Below are 20,113 nucleotides of genomic sequence, written 5' to 3'. Positions count from 1 at the left end.
GGAGCCACTAGGGACATGAAAGTTGACTGTTGCCTATAGTTTAGAAAGTTTTTTTGTATTAGTATCATGTATTACTGAGACATACGATGTAGTGGAGGATGGGGCATAGTTGTTCATTTGAAAAACTAATCAGTAAACAACATGAGAAATAATGAATCTACCTACTACAGTTTTGACAGTGTGTCAGCACCTCGTACACCCACAGTACAAAAAACCCTGAACTATCTATTGTTCCTTTCGCTTTGTAGCATTGACATTTTGCATGTAAGTCAGACCTGCAATTTCCAAACATAAGCCACAAGTGCCAGTAAAAAAAAAAAACATTCATCATCTTGGAAGAGGTAATTTTTTTTTTACAGGAATTGTAACTCCAAAGTCACATTGTTACCTGCTGACAGTTACATTGTTTACCAGAGAAACGATCGAGCGTCATCGGACAAGAACACGACGCACTGTAATGGCAGCCATTTCCGAGCCGACAGAAACATTAATACTTAATTCATCATCATCATGAAGGTGTGTGATCAGATCATCCTGCCTCGCTGCACAGATGGATCCAAATGTGTGTCTGAAATAAGAAAACACCTCAGCTACTGTATACAAACTGAAGGTGTCACCTCAGCGCCACCAGGTGAATTATACACTGCACTGGATTTAAAAAAAAGGCTTTTTTGGGGGGGGGGGTTGAAAATGTATTGACAAGATAATAATTACTTAGCTGCCTTTGTCGATTGGAGAGCGACTTAGAAAATAAAACGTAGGTATGTCAAAGATGACTTTTGACTAAAATAAACGTATCAGTAAATGCCTCGTTTACAAAACCATATCATTTCTTTGCATCCCACTGCGTTGCTGATTCGATGCACAGCACATTCCATCAAGTATGTGCCTGATTGCTTGGCCTGTAATCACCACGCTTCAAACTGTTGACGCGTGGTAAATCAAACATTATCAGTGTGTGTGCCGCATCTCACAAATGTCAGAGCTCAGCGTCGGTCGGATGGTTGCGTAGGGGTTTATTTACTACTTTTTTACTACTTTTGCAGGATATTACAAAGGTTTGCAGGAGCAAAAACCCAACACATTTTGCACTACCCCCCAACCCCAAACAAGTCTGCAAATCCCTAGCAATACCCTCAGTTTAGTTCTTTTACTGGAATACACTCATTCATATGTATCAACTGCAAGTAGCACATTATCTACCAATGCATAAACATCCCCCCCAATTCACTGCTATGTTAACTTTGGGTGTCTAAAAAAGCAACACTTAGCCCCGTGCGTGAACATTTTTTGAATGGCGGGGTTGGGTTTGCCGCGCAGCCACGACTGTTCGCGCCTGACACTTTCAAAGATAGAACGCTCTGATTCTCAGCCGTCAGGAAGCACAGTGCGGTGATTTATGACTCTCCGCGCCGAGCGAGAGCAAGTAGAGGGGAATTCATTTTGGCGAGCGGTACGGCATCTGCCTTTAAACTAATTTCTGCATACGGAGGTACTTTCACGACCTGCACTTGTGTCATTTTTCTTAATGAATGTTAAGGGGAGGCATGGTGAGCAAGGCAAACAGTGGCCACGCCACCCACAGGGCCACCGAGCAGAATATAATTAAGACAAGGGGAGAGGAATGATAAAAAAAAAAAGAAGACCTCAGTAGGTAACTGAATATTCATCGCAATCACACTAAACAGCTGGATGATTAATTGCACTTGTGAGGTGATTAAAATAAGACTGACTTTGTGGAATATTCAGTACTTTGTCAAAAGGTGGCTAAATCGAGTTTCCCTTAAATAACAAATGACAGTGTTTGGTTCTGGCTGAGAGACACAGCTGGAGATTTGAAGTTATACATAAGCCAAGGCTGGGTAATGACAAGAAAAAAAAAAAAGTTGTTTTCCTCGAGACAAAACAGAAATAAATGATCACTCAGTCACACTTTTTTATCATCATGAGACCTGGTTATGGTGGTGCACCACAATCTATAAAAGACCCCGGGATACGTAATCCGACTTCAGGGTAAAGCCTGTCTACTGATGCCTGATTACCCTGGCCAGTGTGTCTCGCCCCGGTAGTATAGCCGGCCAACCTGTAGTTCTGACCCAATTTCTGGCCTCATCCGTCACACTGCGATTTCCCATGAATCCCATTTATTCCTCCCAGGCTGTTATGTTATCATTACGGACTTACCTGCTGGATTGTGCTGCAGGCAGACAGGCTGTATTTGAATATTTCATTATGGCACAATAATACCTCATCGGGTGTGTGATTTGTGAAGTTCATGGATGGTGCTCTAATATTTTTATTTCCATATGTATATATATATATATTTTCTTTTTTCCAGCCCCGACCACAAAGACCCGACACGGCGATCATTAACCTGAAAAATGATCCATGTCTGTGCCAAGAATCTCATTCTCCCAACAAAAAAAATATATATAGAAAACACCTCAACTGTGTCCTGTATATCACACAACAATAACAACCAGCAGCTATGACACAAAGGGCCTGCTCCTTATATTGGCATCTATTTTACACAGCTAGCAAATTGTAAACACCAGGAAGACTATATTAAAGTCCAAGTGGGAGAACCTATGTTAATTTTCCCTTCCTCTCCACACTGATTAGAGGATCAGGGGTCTAATTCAGCCCTTGAGGAGCGAGGCACAGACAAAGGCCTCCTATGGGCCCCTGAAGAAGTCATCCATAAACCACACGTGTCCAGCCCTGTTGCTCTCTTACTCCGTATCACCCACCGGCAAGCACGCAATTCCATTCACACTGCCTATTGCTAAGGTGCTTTGCGCATCCTCTCCTCGGTAATTAAAAGTAATTGCATGGCGAGTCCTGCTTGGAAAAGGGAGGCTGTCATCATAGTAATCCAGCTGGTGTCCATCTGGCGTTATGGCAGCAAAGAGAAAAACCTGTGCACACTGTACTAGTATATGTGATGTTTTTGTTATTATTATTTGGCAAACGAGATCGGAACTCAAATTGTGCTTGACAGCGCTCGGTGTCCTAGTTCCATATGTTCCGACACTAACATCTGTGCCAGATTGGACAGCTTTTCGCTGAGTGCAGAACTGTAGTTTGCGTTGCCTTGTGTGAACCAGTCAGAGAAAATCTGCAATTTTAACTTATGGAGACAAATGAACCACTGGTCTACTGCCGCCTCATTCGGTAAGTTTGTGTCACTTAACTGAATAAAATATTTTCGACGGCAGAACCAACCGCTCCCATGTGCCCATTGCTGTTTTTTTTTTTTTTTTTTCTATGGACTTGTGTAGGAAGTGACAGATTTATAAAGATACACAGAACAGGCTGTCTAACTGCAAGATAAAGGAGTATGAAGCCCCGAAAGGGGACATATAAAGGGCGAAAAAATAGAGTTCGGGCTATGCAGAGAGTTAATGAGGGAGTACCAACATCACATTGTTACATTCGCTCCAAAAATGTTTGCCAACCCCTGAAAATACCCTCAGATTGGTTCTTTTTACTGGGATACATTCATTATAGTCAGGACAGGCTGTCTAACTGTGAGATAAAACAGCAGATATATTTGAGAGATAGTAGGCAAATATTTTATTAAGTGAGCATTTTTGTTACGTGGCTAAATTCTGCTGTGCTCGTGTGCCCAATGGCGGACATGTTTTCAGCCTCAGGCTGGTCCTCGGAGCAGGGTGTGTGCACCGTGGACTCAGTGCCCTCTGAGTCACTATCTCATGCAAATCCTGGACTATCCTTTTAAATGTCTGGTTTTCGAATGATAATTCACATTGAAGTGATGTCAAGTTACTTCTTTTCACCTTTGCCCTGCAATGTAAAACTTCAACAGTCCCGTCGCTTACTCCCTTATCATTACCAGCGAATAGAGACAAACTGCTCTGTGCCTCATGAAGTCACGTCTGAGAGCAGAGATATTAACACTGGTGGAGCTGGTCCAGGCTTTCGCACCTTTCATTATCTCCTGATTTACACACGTCTCACCGCATTAGCAGCTCAGTGCTGGTTGTGTACAAGCAGAGGTGCCGACTTAGATGGCAATAAGTTGGAAGGACTGAGTGGAGAGGGTGTGTGAGTGCGCTTGTTATAAAAGAGCAATGTCACAGCTCCTGGCTATTGTGGGGAGATGGCATGACTGTAAAGGTAGATGTTGCAGCGGGTAATTTGGAGTGCTTAATGACCCAGGAGTGGCGTGATTAATGGAAAAGTTAACACAATATTTTTCCAACTTTGGGGCCCCCGAGTGCGAATGGAAAGCTTGGGCATGTCATCTCTTAAAAACCTCCCCCCGTTCAAGGTCAGCCACGCCCGGAAGAGAGCCCCACAGAGACGACAGCACTATTAGTGGAGTTTCTATTTCATCCCGGACTGCACGTGCACAAACTCAAAGACACTTACACGAGCACAGCCAAGTGTAAACACACACGCATCCCCTGCACACACAGGCACATTTACACCAGGGACCACCCCAGCACTGGAGGGGCCTCAGGGATTGTTGTAACCTGCTTTGAGGAAGCAGAACTCATATCCCTTGTTAGCTGCTGAGAGCAAGGGGAATGATCGAGTGTAGGAACGATCGGGTTGAGCGGTGTGCTCGTTTGCCTTACCACTATGAAACGCCCCATATAACATAAAAACACTCTCTGGTGCTAAACCGCGCTGCTCTCTTTGTTTAACCTGCTCCAACTGTCCTCACAACGCCGATCAAAGCTCCGACTCACGCGACGTTAGAAATGCTGGAGTTTGAAAAGCTCGCAAAACAAAACTGACCAATTAAGACAAAATATCTGTGTATTTCTTGGCTAAGAGTCCAAGATATAATGGTCACAGGGACCATTTTAACCACCCATGGTCTCTCAGAAGTGTTGCTATTTTGTAAATGTTGTACAAAAACTGTTTGAATGTAACATTTCAGTTAAAGGGTGAATTCCTTTAAATTCCTTGCTTAACCCTCAATCTTAACCCTCAATCTCAAAATGTGCGCTCCCTCTAGTGCAAGTGCTGTCCTGATTCTCAGTAAAATTAAGTTGAGGGCCAAGTTTAAGGGCTGTATCGCCCTCAATATTGAGATTTTCCGAGACCACCCTTGGGAGCAAGGGCTACCCAGAATGCATTGCATGTTTTCACATAACAAAGATGGCGCCAAAAGCAGCAAAACGAGTACGCTACAAATTAAGTATATTCTTTGTTAATAGAGATATATAAAAATTATGATATTGGAAGTATTGGATATATTATGGATTACTGACGTCATTGTTGCGTAACATGTATTTTTATTTTACGATCTTTTGTCAATAGTCGGCCGGTGCGGACAAGCGATCGTTTGCTATGGTTTACTTTTCAATAAGCCGTGGTGTGTGGTAACTGTCAGCTGAATATGTCCGTGGTTGTGGTATTTGTATAAGTATCATCTTATAACTAACTGACAACCTAATAACTTGACTGACAAACGGATCGTAATAAATAATCGTGACGTAAATGTGTTCTTCTTCTTCTTTTTTTGCAGTTGACAGACTGGACAAAGCTTTCGCGTTATCCTGCCCCCTACAGTCTGAAGACGTATCTGCATTTAAGGGCTGTCCCATTTCTAAGTGACAAAATAACCCTCAACACTTGGTTTTGAGGGCCAGTTAAGATTAAGGGTTGAGCTTGAGGGTTAAGATTGAGGATTAAGATAGGAATTGGAATTGGTCCAAAGATTCTGAAGCAAAACTCACAACTAATTGAGAAGATGTTGACCTTAGTTACCAATAAATGGTTATCATCACCCACATGAGGTTTAAACCCTAAAACCAAAGTATAAGTGAGAATGCAGTCAACGTTTGTGAGAACATTATTACTTTTAGGAGACTGAAAAATCATCTCTCTCTCTCTCTCAATGGAAAAAGGTCGATGACATCTTTTTAAAATCCATTAAATGAGACTGATCTTGCAAGACTTCTTAAGAATTGCCGGGCAGGCAAATAAAAATAATTTGTATTCCACCTTCTCCAGAATGTGTCTGTACATATTTTGTCAGTTTTCCTGTCGGGGTCTCTCAGGGACGCGAGGAGTTAGTCGAACACATTTTTCAGAAACCACCGAAGCAGCGGTCCAAGGAAGGTGATTAAAAATGCAAATTCCCAATAAATGCCTCGTAGGTGTGTTAAAAGGTTCTCCACATGAATAAAAATAAATATAGTATACTGTGGCATGGTCGCTTTTTAAAAAAACAGCCAGGGATGAAAAATTCATAACTTATTCAAGCAAACAAAAATAACCTCAGAGTGGAAGTCCACAGGGTGTTGGTCTACAAGGGAACGCAGAGATGGGAGTTGGAGGAAATGTTGAGGAAAGTCACTGTGATTTTTTCCTGGCCCTATTTTATACACTTACTTTAAGTAGAATAATATAAAACGACATACATGACTCTATGTAGGTGAATGAATATACGCAATTATTTTTTATTTGATTGAGAAAAAGAACTAATGTTCACAAACGTACAAGTTTGGTGATATGGAAAATTAGAGCCTTTACCTTTCAGTAAATAGTGTGCATGAGTCTGACCTTTAGCATAATGGCGAGAATGAATTTGATGATTCTCAGCAGGGAGCCCCCGATGTTTACCAAGCCTTTCCTCCCACTTTGCTATGGAGTGCAATCACAACTCCCTGCAGAGGGATATTAGCTCGCATGAGGCGGTGAACTGCAACAAGCTGATATAATTAACTAAGCTGAAGTCTGAAGGTAGGGTAGCAAAAGTGAAGTCAACTAAAGTTTGTTTACAAGTGGCACCGTGGACATGACGCCACCCACTGGTTTGTAATTTAATTAGATTAGATTAAGATTAAGAACCCTTTAAGTCCCGCAAGGGGAAATTCAATTCCGCAGTGAGTTAGTGAACACACACAGCACACAGTGAGGTGTAGAACATGTAACCCAGCGCAGTGAGCTGCCATGCCAGTGAGCGGCGCTCGGGGAGCAGTGAGGGGGTTAGGTGCCTTGCTCAACAGCACTTCAGCTGCGGACTGGTCGGGGATTGAACCGGCTACCTTCCGGTCTCGAGCTCGAATCCCTAACCACTAAGCCACAGCTGCCCCCAATCCAACTCTTACTTATCAGTTTTAAAAAAAAAAGGAAGGGTCACTGGTGGCCTGTTTCCCCCAAGTAGAATGGTTCAGTTTGATACGATAGGGTAGTATATTAACCGACCTAGGGTTAGGGTTAGGGTTATCCTTCCCTTTGGGTACCAGAGTAATGAAACGGTGTGGTATGGGTGGCACTAGACCCACAAGAGTCAGCTGATTGGGCGACCAGTGTTTCTTCGACGCCTGCGGTCTATTCTCATACAACGCTCGACTTCTTGTTGAGACAAAACAGCCACAAACTGCTCATAGTAGTAATAGTAATAGTCACGCCATGTATCTCGCTGACGCGGCCATCGGGCACAGCCCACAGAACCACCTACCAAGTAAAAGGTACTGTTCTCAGTTGAAACGCAAGCCTTTACCGCTGTACTGTACCAAACCGAAACTATACCTTGATGGAAAGGCGGCTTATATCTCCCAGCATCAATCTGTTACCATGCATCAAAGATTAATATATATGTTTTACCTGTACACTGTGCCTCTCATATTAAATAGAATAAGATTTTCATCACTCTTGGTCTGGCCTAAAGCAAACTGTGCTTTATTGTCTATGGGACTAACACTGCACGTTCATGTACGCAGCGGAGAATTCTACCAAAACACTGCTCATTCACTTTGAATACCACCGAGTCTCTGAACTGCATTGCTTCACTTTGCTTGCACAGAGCGTGGCAGAAGTTTGGGAAATGTTCAACTTTCAAAACACAAGTGCAAGCCATTCAAATCATATTTATGTGCTTAAGCTCGACACTGCACTGTCCAAATGGAGCTCTCGGGCATAGGCTGTCTTCCCAATTGCAATTCTTTGGTTTGTTTTTGGCTAAGTACATTCAGCAATGACAAACACCACATATTGCTACGAAGTTGGCCATGAAAGTGGCCGCAGAACGACATGCATTCAATGTTAACCTCTTTACAAAATGTACATCATGTTGTATCTGTAACACCTAAAGCAAGGGACTTAGATCATCAATTCATCAAGAAAATGTGAGTTCAGGTTCTTTTATGTTGTTTTCAATCAACCCATTTATCTATTGTTTACACTACCACATTCTCCAGGATTGATTTTTAGATTCTGGTGTTTCAGAGTGACATGATACACAAAAGTGCCTCCACACAAAAATGTGGTGAAACATATAGATGCAATATGAACCTTTCAAAAGGATCATTGAGTTCCATATTTGTGTGTGTTTGTGGCTCACCTGATGCCATTTCTCCATCTCTCAAACTCTCTGCTGATATTGACACAGATTTCATTTTATTTTTAGTCCAACCTTTTTTTCCAAGACTTTTTTGTTGTTGTGCTTTTGTCAGTGTGATCCACCACCAGAGAGCTGCTGTTATTAAAGTAGTTATTATTAACAGCCAATAGGAATCTGGCTTTTACAGATTTAAAGGTGAGGCAGTAAGAAACATCCCAGTGGAGTTGCACATGTTTTGTTCTCCCTCAGATTTCCTGATGTGCATCATTCTGGAAGGTGATGATTGATCAATAATGCCAAAAAAGATGCTGCCTACTGTACCAGATAAGTGTAACTGACAACTGGTTCCAAACAATAGAGCATCCTATTCTACCCTTTCCCCCCCAGAGAGGGCTCTTTATTTCCCCAGCAGAGAAGAAGCACATCGCAGCTCCTGCGGTTGCTATGCAACGATTGACGACCCACCGACTTGATGTGCAACACTCTTGGCATGCAGTGTTGAAAACGTGCTGTTGAAAAGTTAGTTTCGGCACACTTTGTTCTCAGTCGAGCAGAAGCAGCCGCATGTCCGACATCGGAGTGAAATAAATGTCTCCTAACGCCGCTGGATTGAACATGTCCTCTGTGTGCTTTGACCTGACAAAGAGCAGCCCTTAAGTACATGACCATTCTTTATCTCTCTAAGGGAACTCTGCCACATACTTGGGGAGAATTCCAATTCCTTGCTTAACCAAAAATCTCAAAAATGCGCGCTCCCGCTAGTGCAAGTGCTGTCCAGATTCTCAGAAAAATTAAGTTGAGGGCCAAGTTTAAGGGCTTTATCGCCCTCAATATTGAGATTTTCCGAGACCACCCTGGGGAGCAAGGGCTACCCAGAATGCATGGCGTGTTTTAACATAACAAAGATGGCGCCGAAAGCAGTATTTTCTTTGTCGATAGAGATATAAAAATTATGAAAACCATTGTATTATCTTAATTTAGGCCCATATTATGGATTACTGACGTCATTGTTGCGTAACATTTATTTTTATTTTACGATCTTTTGTCAATAGCCGGCCGGTGCGGACAAGCGATCGTTTGCTATGGTTTACTTTTCAATAAGCCGTGGTGTGTGGTAACTGTCAGCTGAATATGTCCGTGGTTGTGGTATTTGTATGAGTATCATCTTATAACTAACTGACAACCTAATAACTTGACTGACAAACGGATCGTAATAAATAATCGTGACATAGATGTGTTCTTCTTCTTCTTTTTTGGAGTTGACAGACTGGACGCAGCTTTCGCGTTATTCTGCCCCCTACAGTCTGAAGACGTATCTGCATTTAAGGGGTGTCCCATTTCTAAGTGACAAAATAACCCTCAACACTTGGTTTTGAGGGCCAGTTAAGATTAAGGGTTGAGCTTGAGGGTTAAGATTGGAATTGGAATTGGCCCTTGATTAGATCACTAACAAGTGAGAATACTGATGCCTCTGGACACATCGTCAGTGATTTTCCTGGAACCATCGGGTGATTTGGGTCTTTCAACACACGTACAGTGACCCCAAAAGAGAGCAAGATTTGGGAGAGGGTGACATCCTCATAGACATCCCTGAACTGGGAGTGCAGTTCGACATGTCGGAGCTGCAGCTCAAAGAAGTTAGGAAGAGAGGTCGTCCACAAAGCAAGGGCTAGCTGTTCTCCAGGCCCTAATGGCACTTTGTACAAAGTGTACAAGAACTGTCCCAAACTCCTACAGTGTCTGTGGATGATCCAGCGAGTGTTCTGGAGAAGGGGGAAGATCCCTGATCAATGGCAAGTGAATGAAGGGGTTTGAATCCAGAAGGAGGAAAACTCCACCCAGATAGATCAGTTTCACATCATCTCAATGTTTTGTGTTGAGGAGAAGGGCTTCTTCAGTGATCAAGAACACCGACATCGACACATCAGTCCAGAAGGGTGGCATCTGATGAATGACAGGCTGTGAAATACACCAATCAGGTACACTACTATCATGCATGATTGTGTCAAGGGTAAACAGGAAGCTGATTTTTTGTTTGCTTAGTTTCAGAAAAGCTATTGAGTAAAAAACAATAGTGAAAAAGAAAGACTGGGGATTTCTTTAACGAGAGTAACGATGAGGTGAAACTAAACGTTGATTCATGACTCACAGAAAAACAATCAGGACGTGAAAGCAAGCAACTGTGTTATTGTTTTCATAGGTCTGCAAGTTTTTAAATGAAAACTGCTGTGGTATAGTGTTGACGTTCTACATTTCTTTGTCATACATTTGTTTCATAAGACAAAAAAACAGCCTTGACGCATTGAAGCAGTTAGAAAGGACTTCCTTTTTTATCTTTATCCTGCCATTTGCCGACAATCACTTCCATCTTCAGCTATTAACACATCTTTTACATTATAATTTTATATATAGAAAAACTAATCTCTCCGCACACTGTGGAAAATCTGTATCTTTTTGCTCCTGTCATTCTCTTTTTGGGACAAACTTTCCAACCACCTTCATCTTTAGATTTCGTTTCCACTTCCTCGATACTGCCTAACCCCAACATTCCTTCTCACCAATGCAGCCACATATGATCTGAAGATGCTCTGCTGTGCAAATGCGATAAACCAAATCACCAAAAGTGTCACATCTCAGCTAATACTGCTATCTTTCAAATTGAACTGTCCTCGCACAACTTTTTACGCAGCAGTTATAATTTATCAGAAATACATCCTTGGCTGGGCCCACGGTTGGTGTAGTGGTTAGCACTCTTGCCTTTGCAGCAAGAAGACCCGGGTTCCTGGGTTCGAGCCCCGTTTGGAACAACTTCGTAACAAGGGCCTTTCTGCAAGGAGTTTGCATGTTCTCCCCATGTGGGTTTTCTCCGGGTTCTCCGGCTTCCTCCCACAGTCCAAAAACATGCGATATGGGGATTAGGTGAATTGGCCACTCTAAATTGACCGTAGGTGTGAGTGTGTAAGTGAATGGTTGTTTGTCTCTATATGTGGCCCTGCGATGGACTGGCGAACTGTCCAGGGTGTACCCCGCCTATCGCCCAATGTCTGCTGAGATAGGCACAGCACCCCCCGTGACCCTCTGGTGGAGGAAAAAGCGGTAGATAATGGATGGATGGACATCCTTGGCTTTATACCCTCCAATTTCAATCGTATATGCGTGAACAGGTCACTCCATCTTTTGAGGCTCATAAAGTGTCTCAGGTAAACGAGGAGCATCTGAACAAACAACAGACCGATCGTGAGTGGATTATAGCTTTAAAAGACTGTGGGTCTCCTTGGGACTCTGCTTCTCGAGACATTAATAATTGAGTAGACACTGATCACTGACAGTTTTATTGAACCATTCTTAAAAGAAAACAAATACATTCTACTTTGCTCACTGCTCGTGTAATCTTAAACCCATTCAATTATACCACCAAAACTGCACTAGATATTGTTACTTTCATTACCGTATATCATGAATATTTGTCATTTTAATCATATATTATAATTTCCCTGGGTTGTCTCACTGCTGCACCGTGAATAGACAATAAGGCTTCATTCAGATCTGGTTATGAATATTCGCCCAAAGCGGATTTGTCTGTGGTTTCCATGGCAAGTACAGGTGTGATGCACATCCTCTGGATGCATCCAACCATCACTTAGGAGGGAAATATTGGTACAGGCGGCCAAAAAAGAACTCCCTGGTACTGGCACAAGGGAATGACTGGAACGCCGGCTGGTTGTATTTGTACGTAACGAGAAACTGCAACTGTAACAAAACACAAGTGGAATCAGTCAGGACGGGCATGTGGGAATCTGAGAACACAGAAATGGGACACAACTGCAGAAAATCATTAAGGAAATACACCAGAGAATATATAAGGGTGAAAAAAAATATATGAAATCACATAAATAAAAAGCTTGAAATACAAACAACAATGAAAAGTCCAAAAAAAACGATGAGAACGATGAGTCCAATAGAAGCCGACCATGACATCAATGTTCTTAAATTTAATGCCAATTTTCTGTTCATCTTTGGTCTGTTGTTGTTTCGTTATACATGAAGCTCATTTTCATGGCATGCATGGGCTTGGACTTGTAACCAGAGGGTCTCCAATTCAAATCCTGGGTTGAGTGAAGGGCCCGTTATTACCTGGGCACAGATAAGTGCTGGACACATGCTTCACTACTAGGGTTAAATGCAGAGAACACATTCACTAAATCAATAGTTCTAATTCTAAATTGGACTTGAAATTCCAATAAAAAATCATTTACAAAATTCCATAGTGATAATAAAAAAGGAGCTCCTCTTCAAGCAATTTTATTGTTAATGTGGTTTTGAGGACTATTGATCCATCAGTATTATGGTTGCTAAAACGTCTCTGGCCATACAATCCTTCAACGGGAACTCTAAAGACTGTGGATCATTTCTTCAAAATAAGTGTTTTGTAGAAAAAAAAAAATCCACATACAAAGTTTCCAGGTAGTTGCCATCTTCTTAATAGCATGCAAGCATTTAGGACCATACTAACATAGTAACGTTAACCTTCCCCTTGGTTGTCAATAAAATTTCATTCAATGTCTTAAATCCAAGAGCAGATCTTTAGTGAGATGCCAGGTATTTTAAGATTCACCCCCCCCCCCCCCCCCCCCCCCAAAAAAGGGACTCAAGTGTCTGTAAATGCCTGGACAAAGACCTCTCCTGTGGCGGTCTCCTTCCTTTTTTACATAAACCACTGTGGGCTCTGTGCACCCTGGCTTTATTCAGCAATGCTGGAGGCATATCCTATTAATTTTAATGCACAACCGCCTGCAACTAGCACCTCAATCTACTCAGGAGAAAATTACAAATCCCAATCAATACAAACGTGTCCTACAAAGTTAAATACCAGCTCGTCTGATAAACAGCCACTTCTCCCTGTCATACAGCACTGAGGCAATCAGGCTCTACAAATTACTTTAGAGGGTCAGGGAAGGGGGGGGGGGGTGAGGCATCATGGGAGGGAAATTAGGAATATTTGTCCTTTTCTTGAAAGTGTTTTACTTTAGAGTATGTTTTTCTTCTTCTTCTTCTTCTTCTTTAGTGCGTTTCATTCTCTCTCTGGTGTTGCTCATTTTAGTCCACGCTCAGGCTCATTTGATGACTTCATTTGCTGATGTGTGTCATGCAAATGTGTCACATTGCAAAGAAAAAACTGAATTACAGAGTGCATTGAGCTTCTGGGCTTTGATCAGTGCCACAGAGGGAACTGGGGAGGAGGCCAATGTTTCTCAGCAGTGGTAATTCCCTGTGTGACATTAAAGCAGTGAGGCTGCTGGTTTAAGTGCAATGGCGGAGTGTGTACTCGGAATAATATGTGCTCACAAAATGTCGCCATCTTTAAAGACCACATCTATAATTCAGTGGCTAAATGTGTTTTATTTTTTTTTATTATTACTTTAAATATATCATAATATACATCTCGCGGTTCCATTAGGCGACACATTTTTCACGCGTTTCTATGAAATTCCGTGTGTTGCATCATAATAATAATAATAATAACGGCTCACAATGCAGCCTCGATGCTTTTTAATGCATGGCAAAAAAAATGTCACAGTCCACTTAGCAACAATAATGGAAAAGCAGAATGAAGTATGACTCATTATACATGCATCAGCGAACCCATAGAAGGTTTTATGATACTGCATGAATGAGATCATTGGTTGTTTAGGAGTGTGTGATGAATCCATTCGTCAACCTATGGCCTGTAACCATAGGTAATAGTCAGCGTCATCTAATGTAGAGACTCCATACTGTCCTCTTAAATTTACACACTGGACCTTTAAGAGCTTCTATAAGACACTCAGATTCTATATGTGTTTGTAAATGTATTGCGAAACCATTCAAATTCACTGCGAATGCTTTCATAATACATTATATTCATAAAGATGGTTACAGTTAACCAACGCTTTATCTTTAGACTCTTTTTTTTTTTTTTTACTTTTTTTGATCCAGCAGATAACAGCTTCACTTTATTATCATTATCACGTCTCAGAGTTCACACACACACACACACACACACTCACACCTCCTCACTTTTCATCCGTCTACATCAATGCTTCCTTATTTCTCTGTGAGGTGTCGGCGGCACAGGAAGTACAGCAGGGTTGTCAACTAATTGGGAGGCTGGTGGTTCAGCATGTCCATATTTTGCTGAGGCGAGACTCTTTGCCCTACTGTGATGTAGAAAGCTTTGACTGACCTGTGGTTTCTGCGTCTCTCGGTTAATCCGTCAATCATCTAGCGCTAATCTTTGCTTGATGGTCATTCGGCAGGAGCCAGGCACACACACATAGTTCATTTTGAGGCTCTTTGGTTACTTTACTCTCCTTTGATGCTGTATCTGTTTTTCCAATCGCACAGAACTGGCTTTTTGGGAGGCTAGAAATGCTAAATACTAAGTTGTGTTCCCATTACAGCTTTTCACAAAATAAAAGCATGGAATATTTTCTAAAATTTCAACAACTTGCAGGTGTTTTAGCTTATGAGCCGCAATTCTAGCCTCACGACGTCCTATTTGTCTCGTAAAAAGCTCGTCCCGCGACACTCCACTTTGAGTAAGATGTCCAAAACCTTTCCTCTGTGGGTGTGTTTGGCAGTCAGCTACAAGGGGGGGGGGGGGGGGGGGAGCAGGTGTGGAGATGGCACAGGGAAGCAGTCGCAGGTGAGCTGATTGACACAGCTGCTGCTACTTGGTAATCATCCTCTACACACACACACACACACACACACCGTGTGCGGAACAGCAGTGAATATTTAAGTTTGTTTAATGTGTGCAGGCAGCTATTAAAAGATGTTCAGTTTCAATCATGCCTGGAGAACTCACATTGGCAGCGAGATCTGCTACAGTCTTCAGTCCTCTGTTTATGGTGTAGTTGCGTTACAGCACCATGTACAGGTCTCTTCCCTTACTCTCCTCTGTTCCTCGTTTCTCATTTCACCGCAACCGGTCGAGGCAGATGGGAGTTTTTTTTTGTTGATGCTTAGTGCTTGCTTAGTGTGTGAACTGTTTGTTGGAGTCTCTGCTCTCTATAATGTTGTCTATGTAACACTTCCTTCAGATAATGTTTGTTGTGATTTGGCACTATGCAAATAAAATTGAATAATCAATTTCATATGGCCAGTCACTTGATATCACTTATTTCTGTATGTTTAATTTTGCAACATAAATACGTTTATATTGTGATATATATATATCATTCCAGATCAAAACAAACACTTTTATTTTTAAATGATGTGAAATATCAACATAAATTAAAGCTGCAAGCAGCGTTGTGAAGGACCTTGCAGCCGCTAGTGCCACAGCCAGGCCAGGTAAGCCTCTGTGTGTTCTGGCCGGGTGAATTGCCCCTGTGAAGTTTTTTTTTTTAGCCAATTGGTCAATGTACGGGCGAGTTACAGGGCACTTCCGGTTTCGGGTGACCTACTTCCTGTGTGCAGGTCATAGTTTGCAGACTTGTTCAGGGCGGGCTCTTGGTCTCACATGAAGTTTCTAACCGATCGGTCAATGTACGGGCAAGTTACAGGGCACTTCCGGTTTTGCACAATCTACTTCCTGTGTGCATGTCATAGTTTCAGGGCAGGGTCTCACATATCAAGTTTGGAGCTGATCGGTCAATGTGTGTGATTTAAAGTGCTTTGTGGAGTTTTGGTACATTTTTGTTACAGTACTATTCTGTCAGAGGGTGCAAACACTCTGAATCACTGATTTGGAGAGATTGGCGCAGGTCACCTGTTACGTATGAAATTAGTTTGTGTTGTCCATGCTCATCTGATGAGAGCAGCACAAGATAAAGAGCCACATTCCCAAAAAGTATTTCAGCAACCTGTGGATTCAATTCAACAATCAACTGTTTTTTGTTTTTTTCCTCAGAAATCCCGTCTATACCGCGGCTTTAATGTTAGTTTTTTTTGGGACAGAGAAATAGTGCTCGAGCTCTGCCCTTTTGAGCAGTTAACTGCATTTTGGTAGAAACATTAACACAGCAGGCAGTGAAGTGCCCCCGGCATCTTGGGGGTGAATCAATGCCTGATGAAAATCACAAAAAAATCAAAAAGCAGCAGGGTTTTGAGTGCTCACTCAGAGCCATGAGTGAGTGCTAGATTATGATGAAAAAAATAAAAAAAATATCACGATTCACTGTTCCATTTTGAGAAGTTCCTTGTTAAGAGAAAGGCAAAAGAACATGATAGAAATCTTTTTAGTGGCCTAATTATAGTCATTATTTGGCTCAGGGGTGCTGTTATTTATCATGTGATCATTTATAAAATCAGGATACGTGCACACCAGGTTTTTTTGGTTTTTCAAGTTTTGCTATTCATCCATTCACACACATCTACATACAGTGCATTTACATATCATGATCTAAAGGGTCAGTCCTAAACAATGAAAAACACCATATAGCCTCACCTACATCCACATATTGTTGTCCACATGTGAAGATAGATTGTTTGTTGTTTTTATGTGAGGATAAGTGACAGAATATGCTTTGATTTTTTTCCCCAACCCCTCTTGTGTTTTTGATGTGTCCTTGACGTACAAATGTAAATCAAATCCGGCCACTGCAGAAGTTTCCTCTCCTTATCTTCATAAAGCAGGTAAGGATTAATAGGGAGACATGTTACGGCAATGTTATTCCTCATAAATATCGGCCTTAAAGTTGCTCATTACGGTGGTGTTGTGTTACATATCGACACAAAGTCAGCTCTGCCTGAGCCGTGTGCACCCCCTGCTGAGCCCTGAGAGCTGAGGTCCATATAGAAAATGTGTGTTTCAGACACGGGTGTTGTAACTATGGAGCTAAATCCGCAGAAAGGATTTTTTTTCATACACCAAAGCCACAAAACAACACATACCAACAAAGTGTTTAGTAGTGGTTGGACAAAGAGAAAAAGAGATTCATGATGATATTTCACTGAATTTCAACGTAAAAGTGCTTGTTTTGATATGGGATGACGTATCATTCACAGTAATAACATATTTACGATGCAAAAACGGAAGAAATAAATCTTAATCAACTGTGATTTAAACACCTAACAAGCTCATATATATACACATACATATATATACACACACATATCTCCACAGTTTTTTGGGGGTTTTTTTTAACTCCTAAGTTCCCCTTTAATGGTGGTTGCATTTTGTGAGTTGAGAAATATTCTATATATTTGGTTGAATCCAAAGCCAGCATGGAAAACAAACTCCGCTAGTGTTTGTGATGTTTAATTGTTGATTTCCGATAAGTGGAAGAAGGTGGCGATGAATGATTTAATGAGTATCACAACAGCGAGAGCATCGCTAAGTGTACTTAAGCCCTCCGAGCTGTGAGATTGGCTCTATTGATCAGACGCTCTGAAAATGGCATCCTCACTTGTGAGCTTGTCGTTTTAAAAACTAAATTTTAGTTTTTCATTAATTTCATTATGCTCTCTTACCTTTCCCCCCCCCCCCCCCCCCCCCACCCGGAGGGCAGAGGTACTTGTGGAAAAGAACAAAAAAAAAAACTGACACACTTGACTGCACATGCCAATAAAGATAAATGTTTAATGTGCAGATGAAATAGAAGACACTCCTCACATGTCACTGAAATAGCTTCTGAGACCACTCAGATGTGTGTGTGTGTGTTCCAGACCCTGCTGGGCGAGTATTTCAGATGAGGTGAAATACACCACTGAGTATTGATTGGCGATCATGTGATTCAACTTCCCTCCCTGAGGACTCCCTGAGACGATGCTATCGCCTGTATCCGATAGCATCGATTTGCTGGTTGCGTGGAAGCTGGAATCTGCACAGCAACGCGGTCGACCTAATGTCTGCTGCGGAGAAGCCTTGAACCCTAATTGGTGTGCTTTTGACTTTTCATTGTAAGTTGTTAGTGGCTTTGATTGGATATCCTTGCATGGGGACATTCACTGTTATTTTTGTCAAATGCTGTTTTTGCCAACATCAGTCACATCAGGCACTGATATGATGAAATAAGTCCTTTATCATATTTACATGATTCACTTGAACGTTGTTGTCTATAGCTCACCAAGATACTGATTTGTGCCACAAGGGGGATTCTACGTTGTTCTAGAACAGGGGTCTCCAACAAGTACCATGCGAGCTACCGGTATAGCTCCCAGTCCCTTTCCAGGTAGCTCGCCAAACGTTTCAATAATCAAACATGAACCTGTTTCAAGCGTGTTTGGGTTGATGATGACCCAAAAATGAGGAGTGATTTCAACGCCATTTTAAGAGTTTGAAGCAGAGTTGTACAATCATCTCAACAACATTGTGCACCGTAATTATTTTAATCAGAACAATTGTCCCTTGCATCTATGATGTACATTGCTATTGGTGAATGAAATGTACAAGCAATATGATGTTTTTTTTTCTCTCCAAATACATTTGTTACAAAAGCCAGTGATCATTGCATTACAATGCTATAAAGCGAACACATTATGATATCTGAAGAATAGGTTCGCTTTATTTGTCCGACTGTCATAGACTCTCTCTTTCACAGAGTCCAAAGGGAAAATAAGCAGTTGTTCAAATGTGTTATTTTGTGACTTTGGTATGTGAAATCATTTATTTGATGCCAACAACAAACAAAACACACATGTGTTTGATGTATTTTAATGTCAGGTGTGAACATGGTGCTGTCCACCTGTGATCAGATCTGTGAGGACAGATGTCAATACCAGGTCTGAACTGAACTAGATTTGGCGAGTATCAGTAATAATATATACATGGGATCAAACTACCTTTTAAAGGTTCAATGTGTAGAATTTAGCATCATTTATTGGTGAAGTTGCATGATGCACTTATCTCACCTGGCCTTCTGACTTGGTCACCCAAATTGGCTGAGCTCGCCAGGCTCCTGATATACATACAAAAGGCTCATTCTGGAATAATGAGAAATAACAATTCAATCAGGTGATTACACACTTAAAAAAATTGTTTCGGAGAACTTGCAGTTCACTGCCAACATAACATGGTTATTACGGTAATTTCACCGACACCGTTGCAGGAAGAGCAGAGAGCAGAAACATTTTAGTTTTATACTGTTGAAATTTCAAATTAAAATACAAAATCTCTTATTTGTGTACAACCACAGTGTTTTTTTTCTTGAATTTAAACTGTGTTCTGTAAAAATGGGCAATCGCACTTACTCAAAGGACATTTCCTGGCCCTTTTATGGATACAATAAGGCTAAGGCGTTAAAGAGTTAATAGATACAGCCTTTTTAATGTGATTTTTATTTTTCTCAACAAAACACGTCTTGCTGCCTCCACCGAAACACAGAAAGTATGTCGGTATGCAGCATGAAGCTGTGTGACCATCAGTAGCCATTAGCATTCCATCTGATGCACATCCCAGTGCTGATCCTCATTTAATTTGCTCCCCAGCGTTATCTGAAGCAGCAGAGATAATGCAAACATTCTCACTTTGATTAATTAACAGACTGACTTACACAGTGTGATTGGTTTAAAAAAAAAAAAAAAAAATTCATGTCAGACAATACAAATCATACAATATAACAGCATGAAGCAGATTGCAAAACACTCTCATCCATACAGACTTTTTTTGTGTTCTGTGCTGAAACAAGTGCAGTACAAATAGATCTGTTGTGTTTATCCAGAGGCAGAAGAACGCTTCTCTGATTATTGAATCGAAAGTTTCGAACTCTCCGAGTTTGGACTCCCAACGAAGTTAGCTGCTGCGAAGTTCGTTTTTTTCACGTGTCATTATTTCCTTGGACCAGTGAAAGTAGATGTGAACCT

Source organism: Microchirus variegatus, assembly GCF_963457635.1.
Source record: "Microchirus variegatus genome assembly, chromosome: 8".
NCBI classification, from domain to species: domain Eukaryota; kingdom Metazoa; phylum Chordata; class Actinopteri; order Pleuronectiformes; family Soleidae; genus Microchirus; species Microchirus variegatus.
The sequence above is the reverse complement of the archived record's forward strand: the minus strand, read 5'-3'. Positions refer to the sequence as shown.